Here is an 11,742-nt window from a genome sequence, read left to right on the forward strand (position 1 = left end):
TAGTTTTTACAGAAAGTTTGTGCGGAATTTCTCATTACTTGCATTACCTTTGACTAAACTTTTAAAGAAGGGTATTGTGTATAACTGAACTGACAATCAACAAAAATATTTTGATTTATTGAAACATGCATTAACCCATGCTCATGTATTACAACTACCTAATTTCAATAGACCATTTTTTTTAGTAGTTACTGACGCTAGTGGATCTGGAATAGGAGCCGTCCTTATGCAAGATAATCATCCCATAGCCTACTCTAGCTGTAAACTTAAACCATCTGAACTTAAATATTCTACATATGATAAGGAATTACTAGCTATAGTACAAGCCTTACGTCAATGAAAACATTATTTAATGGGATCTGAATTTATGATCAAAACTGACCAGCAAAGCATTAGACATCTCCTTAGTCAACCACAAATATCTGACAAACACATTAAATGGGGAGCTTTTATTCAAAGTTTTCATCCCCTTATACAATATCAACCAAGAAAAGAGAATGTTGTAGCTGACGCTTTGAGTAGAAGACCGACAATTCATAATATTTATGTGATATCATTTGATTCCCTTATCCCTATGAAATATACTTATCATCAGGATATTACTTTTCAAGCTGATTGGAATAAATTAGTTGCAAATAATTGGATTCCTATTGATTCACTGTCTTACAATATGGATTCATGTTTTATGAAAAGAGATTATGTGTGACAGTTCCATTTCGATCATTTGTTTTGCATGAGATTCATTGTCCTCCATATCAAGGTCATAGAGGAATTATATCTACTTTGCGTACATTGACTGAAGATTTTTATTGGCCACATATGGACACTGATGTATCTAACTTTGTATTTGAATGTTTAGTTTGTCAACGCGTTAAAAGACACCATGGTAAACAATATGGTTTACTAATGCCACTATCTATTCTATCACGACCATGGGAACATATTTCAATGGATTTTATCATTGGTTTACCTAACACTAAAGCTAACCATGATATGATTTGGACTGTTGTCGACATGTTTAGCAAACAAGCATATTTTATTCCATGCAAGAAGACTTTAACTACATCTCAAGCTGCTCAATTGTTTTTTAAAACTGTTTTCACTAATCATGGTTTACCAAAAGTTATTATTTCTGATCATGATTCTAGATTCTATAATAATTTTTGGATTATTTTGTTTGATAACTTAGGAACAAAGATTGATTTTTCATTTGCATTTCATCCTGAAGCAAATGGTCAAACAGAAGCTACTAACAGTACTATTTTAGATCTTTTACGTGCTTACACTATTTCAAAACCACACACATGGGATACACATCTACATTTACTTCAGTTTGTATATAATAATACACCACATACAGCTACAAAGAAAGTACAATTTGAAGCTATTTACGGATATAGATTGTCTACACCTGTTGCATCATTATCAAACAAAATTCAAACTGCTGATGATATTGCTAACATGCATGCCACTATTTTTTATGAAGTTAAAGATATGATTGCCAAAGCCCAGCAATCATATACAAAACAAGCAAATAAGAAAAGACATGCTATGAATTTTAAAGTTGATGATTATGTTTGGTTACGAATAGAAAAACGTAGATTACAAAGTGTAGATTAACACCCAGTTGTGAAATTAGCACTAAGATTCTATGGACCATTTAAGATCATACACAAAATCAATGACAATGCATTTAAACTAGAACTACCACAACATTGGAAAATCCACAACACCTTCCATATCAGTTTATTACGACCTTTTAGAGGCCAATTACTTGTACACCCTGTCTATGAAAATCCTCCTTTGTTAGATGATGAGACTGAAATCCTTGAGCCTGAAACTATTATAGATATTGACTTTATGACCACTAGAACTGGTCGTAGATATTCTAGATATTTGGTTAAGTTTAAAAACCATCCTATTGAAGAGGCCCAATGGATGCACGCTAGAGACTTAAATGCTTTCCCCACTCTGTTAGCTCCACATTGAGCTAATAGCAATTGAGAACAATTGCTATCCCACCCTGGGGATATGATGCCAAGAGGTATATTCCACGGTGGATTCCGTGAGGTTTTACTGTGGATTCCGTAAGATTTTATTACCGGGGATCATACACAAAGTGGATTCTTTGTGTGAGAAGCTAATGGGGACGCCTATCCTTTTCGGGCGTTTTGTTAATTTAGTGTGTACATGGGCGATTCCATAGCGGGTGATTACACAAAATACATATTTAAATTAATAAATGTGAGTTTAGAGTGCGTACTCGTGATAAATTAAGGTTAGGATTGATTTCTAACCAATTTATTTATGTAGCTGAAGACTACTAGGTATTCACTTTTGTCGGTTTAATTGTATTATTTTACTAACAATTGTGAATGCTTCAGTTGATGTATAGAGCAAGTAGCGGTGGCAGTGGGAAGCATTGGAGGATAGCGTGTATTCAAGTTATCGTCAATATTTTGATGGGTGCGTATCTTAAGCATGGCGCCTATATTTGTTGTGCTTATTTATCAAGGCACTTGATATTTATTTATTATTTTTGTATGCGCATGGGCGCATGACTTAGATATTTGTATTGGACATTGTATTTGGGTACGCCTGACTTCTTGGGCGCCCATTAGCTTTAATTCTTTATTGGCACAAAAGCAAACTCAAAAGCTAAAGCATGCTATTTTGTAATTTGGGCTATTATTTGAGCTTGAAGATGAATAATATATGAAATACATGATTTGTGGAGCGCTCACACAAGGCATGGGGAGAGATTGCACCCAATTAGTCTCTTTTCATGTCGTGCAAGCTTTCTACATTGATTTGTGTGCAAAAAGTAGAGTTCGTTTGTTCTTGGGGACCTTCTGACGCTCACTACACGTGCATACGGCGACCGATCTGTGCACCAGTCATGCCCGATCATGTCAGGTTCCTGCCATGATGCAACAGTTCACTATTAGTTCACTTGAAATGACTTTTTACAAAAAGATGAGGGGATCATGAATATATGCTATGGAAAGATGAAGTGCTCAAGTACAGAATGCAAATTCTTACTTTAAGCAGTCCACATAGTCCAACCAAGAATTTCATGAAAATTTTCCTTAAGTATAAATTGACTTGTATCTATCATTTTTGCTTTTTAAATTTTAGTTTAAGGTTCAAGTCGTGTGTTCTTTTCCACCTTACCCCCTCCCCCATGGGAGTAATGAAATTCCTTCCTAGTATTGGAGGATGAATGGTTAAGGGCATTAAGCGCATGCTTGTTGTGCTTTACTTTATCATGAGTCAATCGTAGAGGTTTGGGTTATACTCCAAGTGGGCATGATAGCCCATGTCATGAGGTCTAATGCTTACATGTGTAAGGTAGGTCAAGACATTAGTGAGGAAATCACCAAAGTTCATCCTACTAGCGATGTGCAATTCTTCCTCGGTTAGGATTTAATCGAAATAGGGGTGAGCCATGAGGTGATCCTCTAATTGTCGATTGCGAGACGGATGGCCAACACTCTAAACAAGGTAGGAGCCACATAGGTTGGAGTGTACTCAAAGGTTTTGATCACCCGTCTCTACTCAGTATTGGTCATAATTTGGCAAACGAAGAGTGTACCACTTACACATAAAAGAAGAGTCAAAGCCGACTAGCTTTTTTAGCTCTTCTAGCTCCTAGCTTGTTGTAGGGACTTTGCTCCTGCTAGGATGTGGTCAATAATTGTTTGTGAGCTTGCTCTTGAGAGATCTCACTGGCAATCAATTCCTCGGCTACCATGGGAATCTTGACAAACATGAATTCAGATTCTTCCTAGGTGCATTGCAAGGAGTGTATATCTATTGCTAATAGCTCGTCTAGGAGGCCTAAGTCCAACCATTCATAGTGCCTAGCTAGCGTGGTGAAGATGGCATCTAATCATCTAATGCATGTGACTAAGTCATCTCTCGTATTTGTGGCTAGGTCCAAGGCCAAGGTAAGGATAGATCTATGCTCATAGGAGGGTCTGAGGCGTGTTGGTGGGAGGTTAGACTAGATAACTTAGGAACTGATGCCTACTGATGCCTACTTTGTGGATTGGTCAGTGGGGTGTTTACCGACCACTTGTGCGATGGATTGGTCTTAGGGCTCAAGTGATGCATTACTTTCTGCTTGTGGAGTAGTTGGGACACTTGGAGCATCATGTTGAGTTGGTCTACGGGCAATTGGTCACAGTTTTGGTCCATAGACTCATTGAGGTTCTTATGGGTTTGGTGATTTTTGAGTGAATTGGTTTCTCATTCCTTGCTAGCTTACCATTTTGTGGAGATGGGCTGGAGGGCTTGGATGAAGACGCGTGCGTGCTGCTTGTACACATGGGCAACCAAATCTTGTTGTTGCCTTCGTAGTAGCCTTGAGCATGCAATAGGTATTTGGGCACCCATTGCAGCTTGACCGTTTGTTTGGTTATGTAGCACCTGCTTTGTCTCATAGGCCTAGGCTGTGCGGTTCTATGGGGTTATGAGTTCATGCAATTTGGCTGCTAGGGGGTTGCGGTTGTTGTCTGGGTACCCATTTGAGCTGTTGCTTAATGGTATTGGATGTGTCTCCTTTAGGTTATTGCGACAGGTTTGCCTACAGGTGTGGGACAAGTCATGACCCCCCCCCCCCCCCCCCTCTTTAGAACTTGCACTACTAGGTTCTTTTATCAATGGCACTACAAGCTTTGATAGAGCCACACTGCCCTTCCTTAAAGTCATCACTATTTGAACATTGTCGATGGCGAGGTGAATTCACTACGAGTCATAGTCAACATTGCAATGTGCTTGTTTCTTAAATGCGTGTCATAGTAGTGATTCCTTTTCGATGGCCTTAGTGTTAGGCAACACATAGAAAGATCATAGGTAGGCTTTTAGTCTCGATAGAGATTGTCTCTATGATTGCTATTTTGCACTTTCCCAACAATGAGTAGGACTGTCCCCCAAATGGGTGGAGTTTAGTATTAGTATATAGTTGTTGGGGTTGACAAATGATGGTTGAATGATCGTGCATAAGGATATTAAAGTCATCTCCCTCATTAATAAGTGTGTCAAAGGGGTGTGTCTTTTGGGCAGAATAAGGTGCTTTAGCCTAGCCTTCTCTATAGGCCTCTCAGCCAATCCATGCTCTAGGACTTGGACTATGTCATTTGCCCAATACAATGTTAAATCTGCCTTGAATAGGTCTCTCTCACTGGACATGCTAAACATGTGTGCATTAGGCAAGACATCTATGATGCCCTATCTAGTAGCTTCTTCTTCTTCTCTGGGTACGTAGGACATATAGTTTTGCCATGTAATGTTGCTTACCCTTGTGTACCACCACAAAGAAGTCAAATTCTAGAAGTAGAAGTAACCATCTAGCTATGTATCCAATAGCGCAAGGTTTGTTTACTAGATAAAGCAAGGCTTGATAGTCAACAAAGAAGGTAAAGGGCGTAGCCAAAAGGTAATGACGAAACTTCTTTACAGTGAATACCATGGCTAGACCTTTCCTCTCCATTGTGGAGGAATTCATCTCCATATTCGTGAATTGTTTGCTAGCAAAGCCCACAAGATAATTGAGATTATGTTCACCAGATCGGCACAAAATAGCTCCCATGGCGAACTTCAAGGCATCAATGTGCACATGGAATGTTATGTTCCAATCTAGGACTCATAGAATTGGTGCAATCATGAGAGACTTTTTTAGTTCCTCGTAGGCGCATTGTCATTTCTCGATCCACTCGAATATGATTAGCAATTTGTAAAGGGATCTAGTGATCAATGCATAGTTCAACACGAATCGCCAATAGTACCTTATGTGTCCTAGGAAGCACGGAACTCCCTTATAATTCGTGGGTCGTGGTAAATCGACAATGACTCTAACTTAGGAAAAGTCGATGGCAATGCCATTTTTAGACACCACGTGCCCTATGATATATCCGTGTCTTACCCAGAACTAGCACTTCAAGGGGTTCAAGGAGAGATTATAAAGCCTACACTGCTCAAAGATTGCGCGAAGTTTATCTAGGTGTTCCCTCCAAGTGGAGTGAACACATAGATCATCAATAAACACCTCTGATTCTCACGTAAGCATGTATTTGAAAATGTCACACATGAGGCATTGAAAGGTATCTGGTGCATTTGTCAACCCAAATGACATAACTATGTAGGAAAACACACTCCATTTCATTGCAAATGCTATCTTATGCCTATCGTCGGGGTGTAACTGCACCTATTCTAACTTGAGAAGCTATCTAGGAAATTGTAGGTTTCTTTTCTTTCTTCTCTCTTGATCGTGTGCTCCGTGTAGGGTAGTGGATAGTTATCTCTCTTTGTTGCAGCATTAGTTTACATACACTTGAATTTTTTCGCTCTTCTTTAGGACAATCCTTATGGGTGATACCCAAACCGTGTGCTAGATTTCATAGATAAATCCAACCTTCAACAACTTATTTATCTCCTCCTTGACTCTGTGTGTGTGTGTGTGTGTGTGTGTGCGTGCTTTGGATTCATTGGGTATGGCCTCTATTTAACTGGTGTTGTATCAAGAGTCATCAGGATGTTATGGGTCATGACCCTCAGATCGACTCCTTTGAGTTCATCTAAGAACCAAGTGAATGCATCAATGTACTGTTGTAGGAGAGTGACAAGATCAACCTTCTTGCTCAATTAGGTTGTCAACTATGAACATGAGTTGAAGCTTTTCCCCTCCCCCTGCCAAGTTGGCTTCCTTGACCTTAATAGGCCCTTCTATTGGTTCATTTTCCTGTCCTTACCTCGTAGCTCCTAACAAGATCACTATCCTATCACCCTTTTTGAACTTCGTGAAGTGCTTAGGTAGGTCTTGGGGCTTCCGTTGTTCTTTGGCTTCTGTTCCCTTTGGCTACTTTCTCTTTTTCTTCTTCAACCGCCTGCGCCTTAGGTGGACTAGCAGGCCCCCTTTGGTGCATGTGGTCTTAGGTGGTCAGGGTATTTTGGGGTCACTCTCAGAGCTCACTTCTGACTTAGAGTCAAACTCATAACCTTCGCTAGAAGGATGAGTTTCCCCCGATGGTTGTAACTTTGAAGCTGATTCTATTTTGAGAAGTGGTGTGGTACTTGGTTGAACTAATCCAGCTTCTATCACTCCTAGGTGTTCCAACCAAGTATGGTCGTATCTTGTCCTGGAAACTCCTCCTTCAATCCTAAAGACATTGGCTTCATGTGGCTTGGATTCTACTTGTATCTATTCAATCACTCAGCCGCTGTCCATGCCACAATCTATTGTCTCGATCTCTTCCTCACTTTCCTCATCTGGAGAGCAGCAATCTTCATACTCGTCATTTGAATTGTTACCTTTTCATTGCTCATCATCCCCTAGGTTTTTGTCCTCAACCCTCTTCTCATCTGTGATCAATGCCCAATTGTACATTAGGTTCAAGTTGTGCACTTTGGTTCATCGCCACTTCGGCTTGCCCATGAGATCCTAGAGGGGTTTGAGATTGGCAGCTAGGTTGCATGTTAGCTCTCTTGTCAAGTATTCAAGGATCACATGGAGCTTGAGTTTGTTAGATGGAATGTGGAAAGGAATAGGTGTTGGTTGTCTACCAGAGCTCCTAGTCATCGTGCAAAGTGGTACTAATGGCAAAGTCTTACCCTTGGGAATTGAGAGGTTGTGGCTTCATGGGACTCATTGGCTGTCCTTGCAATCTGCTTATAATCCTCTTCAACATCTGAGAACGGTAGGTCGATGGTGGCTAGCACATACGTCCAATCCCACTCATCCTTAGGGCAATGGATATACTTTGTTAATGGCCTGTAAGAACCTATGAGTCTCCTTTTAAGATAGCAGAGATGCCATCTAGGTTGACCAATGTGGTATTCTAGGTATCCATCTTGACTCTTACAACCGTTGATCTGTTGCCCATGAATATGAGACTATTGCCCCAATATTCTATCACTCATGTGTTTCACATCCAAGGTCGGCCTAGCAAGATGTCATAGTCCACTCCCTCCATGACTATGAAGTTCATTGAGAATTGGACTCCCACTATCTTCAGGGTCCAATCTTTCAATACCCCAAATGGCCTAACTTTCATTCCATTGCCAATGTGACATTAAACCTTGCAGTCTCCATTGATGGGTTACCTCAAGCCTACAAGACTCCGTGGGCTGAGTACACTAACTCCTGCTTCTGTGTCCACGATCCCCTTTCTTGTGATGTCCCCTAATGCTATGATAGGTAGGACTGTGTGTATTTTTGTGCCTTCCCAAAAAGCATTCATGTGAAAGAACTTAGGCACCAAGTTTAGGGTCAAGCCAGGTATCTATTTGGATGTGTCATGGTCGCTCCAAGCTCATTTGGTCTTTCTACCCACCACTTCACCACTTGCCATAAGGTTGGACTCTGCTTGAGTAGTTTTGCCAAAGGCAGAGTCATAGGGGCCGATATCAATGTCATGAGCAAGACACCAATTACCTACTTTTTGTTACGCTCTATGCTCTTTTGCCAATGATCTTGGCCAATCTGCCTACCTGTGGTATCTAGGCTCTGTCTATGTGGTGCTATGTGGGGTGAGGATGTGTCTCTTGATTTTAATTGAGTTCTCCTCTTTGATAATGGGTTCTACATCCTTTCAGTGTCCTTGGCCTTTTCTCACCCACTCCTTGATCTTTTAATTGGTACCTTAGATTGAAATATTCTCCAATCTTGGCACTTTCCTTTTCTACTGTCTTAGGAGCAGATGTATTTGCTTCTACATCCATGACTTGCTTCCCCTTTGCTAACGTGGTGGCACTATCCATCTTAAGTATAATCTTCGTCTCAACCCTCTTTTTCCTTCTTCTACGGCTTTTATTCCCTATTGAAGTTGCGTTGAGGTTGCTAAGTCCTAGTAATGAAATAACGGCCTGCGCTTTTCATGTGCTTGGGTCATGACATTCAGTGGAATTGGTGTGGCTTTGCCATCAAGCATCTCAACTCCGAATAGCCCCGATGGTATGGATGGTATGATGGCCGAACTGGTTGAAATTTTCTGCCTAGGGCATTGGCGTACAAGTGTGTGATCTTGCACTCAAGGCATCTTAGGTCGACCTTGTCTTGATTGGCTTGCTGCCTTTCGGGGAATCAAGATGAGATGTGTCTTGGGTGACTACAAGTCCAACATGCGTGTGTGGGTTCTTAGTTCTATCCTCCTAGACCTCTACCTCCTCCCCTGCTTGACACCATCACTGGCACTTATCTAAAATCCATCAAGATGGGATTACTCTCTTTGTTGTATGAGATGTAATGGTTCATATATGCTTCGTCCTTGTTCAACTCCTATACGTAATGTATTGGAGCATCGCTTGGTGGATGGGTCATGATGGATCCAACTAGTTTAGGTAGCTATATGGGGTTGATATCCATCCTAGGGACATCTAGCTTTGAATCGTTGACTCTATGTGAAGGTGATTTTCTATGTAATGCATGCATTGCACATGAGATCATGTGGGCCTTCTCATCATCTCTTGAAGCCTAGCCAGCCTTAGCTTCACGTCCACCAACTCTTGGCTTTGGTCAATACTCTTTCCCTTGTCTTGGGTGCTTTGGCTACATCTTTCTCTATTGGTCATAGCTCTTTCTGAGGTTCTAGGGGCAATGCTATCTCAATATGTGGGTCTTGAGCTTCTCTCCTCAAGTAGGCCATCCACTCGTTTTGCTTCTTCAAAGACCCAAGCTAGCACATCCCTTTGCAGGGTTGAGTTGCTCATCGAGGCCTTGTAAAGCTCTTCACTTCTAATTTTGCTTAAGAACACGATGGAGACCGCTCGTTCACTAGGTCGCTCTATGCGGGGCTGGGATTCTATTAAAGAGACTCCACACATGGGTGACATAGTCTTAGATATCTTTATTGTCCTTTTAACTAACATTCATCAACCTAACGATGAGGTTGTTAGAGTATCTTGCCTCAGAGAATCTCTTGATGAAGAATCCATCGTGGAATATGCCTCCTGGCATCACAATTTTACAATTTAGATTATGTCCTAGGCTCCATGCCACATACTCTCACATGAAAAATTTTGATATTCAAGATCTCGGTTTATTTTCTTATGCACCGTTGACATAGAAATTCTCACATGCACACATAAAAACACGAAGACACACTCTAATAAACTGAAATACGATGAGGGGGTAAGTCTCCCATGGTTTATGCATGTGGACATGCATCGCCATGACACTAGCGTAAAGTACCAAGAGAATCAAAACATGGAGTGCCTAGTATGATATTATAGGCCACATTAATTATATTCTTTCTTTCTTTATGTGTGCCTCTTTATTATCCTCTCTCTCTCTCAGCTATTTTAATCGAGCTCTGATATGACCTTTACAATAGTAGTGAGATAAGAAATTAGCTTATATGGCCCCTTCATATGTTTTAGTATGTTACCTTAGATTTATCAAAAGACATTCATTTGTATAGTGACATAAGCTATCCAGTGGAAACTCCATTAGCATATAGAATAGAATGATTAAGAAAGAGCAAAGTTGCAACAAGTTCTAGTAAGATTAAATAGAGCTCTTGTTTTTTATTAAAATGTTTTACTTGCTAATGGCATGTCCAAGTGTTCAAATACATGCATAGCCCTCTCATGTTTGACACTATCATTAAATGTAGTTATATATAGAATGATCAAGAAAGATCAAAGTTGCAACAGATTTTAGCAAGGTTAGATAGAGCTCTTGTTTTTTATTTGAATGATTTACTTGCTAATGGCACTCCCAAGTGTTCAAATATCACCAATGAATATCATTTGGCTTGTTAGCTTAGGATGGTTGTTGTTTTTTGCTCAAAGAATATATAATTCTATACATGGCACACACATATAATTATGTTAGCATGCATATATTATTGTATTACCTAGCATATGCGGGGAATTAGTGATATGTCTTTTGTAAGATGTGCTCAAAACACACTTTTCTATCTACAATTTGGATTTCCCATAGAATATGAGGCGGGAGAGATTGATTTTGGATTAAACAACATTTAACTAGCACTAACTCAACTTGTTAATCAAACTAGTTGGAACTGTATTTCATGAGACATACTTATGTTATGCAAAGGAAAACATTGAATTGAGTACGTAGTGAAAGCAAATAGTTTTGTGTTTTGCACTTAACGAGCTTAAAATTTTTTAAAGTTCAAGCCAATGCTTCAGTAATTGAAAATATCTTAATTGTAGTGTAGATGAGTGCATGCTTACTCTAAACACACTTTTTTCATTTACAATTTGGATTTGCCATAGAATATGAGGTGAGAGAGATTGATTTTGGATTGAACAACATTTAACTAGTGCTAAATCAACTTGTTAATTAAACTAGTTGTACTCTTACTTTCATGAGTCATACTTTTATTATGCAAAGGAAAACATTGAATTGAGAATGCAGTGAAATTAAATAGTTTTGTGTTTTGCACCTCATAGACTTAATAAATTTTAAAGTTCAAACCAATGCTTTGGTACTTGAAAACTGCTTAATTGCATTGTAGATGACTATATGCATGGTGTTATCAAGTTGATTTTCTAATAAAGATGAGTAGGCATTATGCTTAGGATGCGCAAAGCATGGCATTACAAAAATAGACATAATAATTTATTGTTATGGCCCATGCACTTAAAGATACTTTATACGCTAGAATTTACACCTTGTGGAGAACTTCTATATGCACATGTGCTTCGGTATAACCTAATAATGCTTCTTCACATACGCATGCATGCATGCCACACGCACACACGCACACACACACA

This window comes from Lygodium microphyllum, chromosome 16, assembly GCF_053477565.2.
Source record: "Lygodium microphyllum isolate KBCC chromosome 16, Lygodium_microphyllum_v1.1.10, whole genome shotgun sequence".
In the NCBI taxonomy this organism is placed as follows: Eukaryota; Viridiplantae; Streptophyta; class Polypodiopsida; order Schizaeales; family Lygodiaceae; genus Lygodium; species Lygodium microphyllum.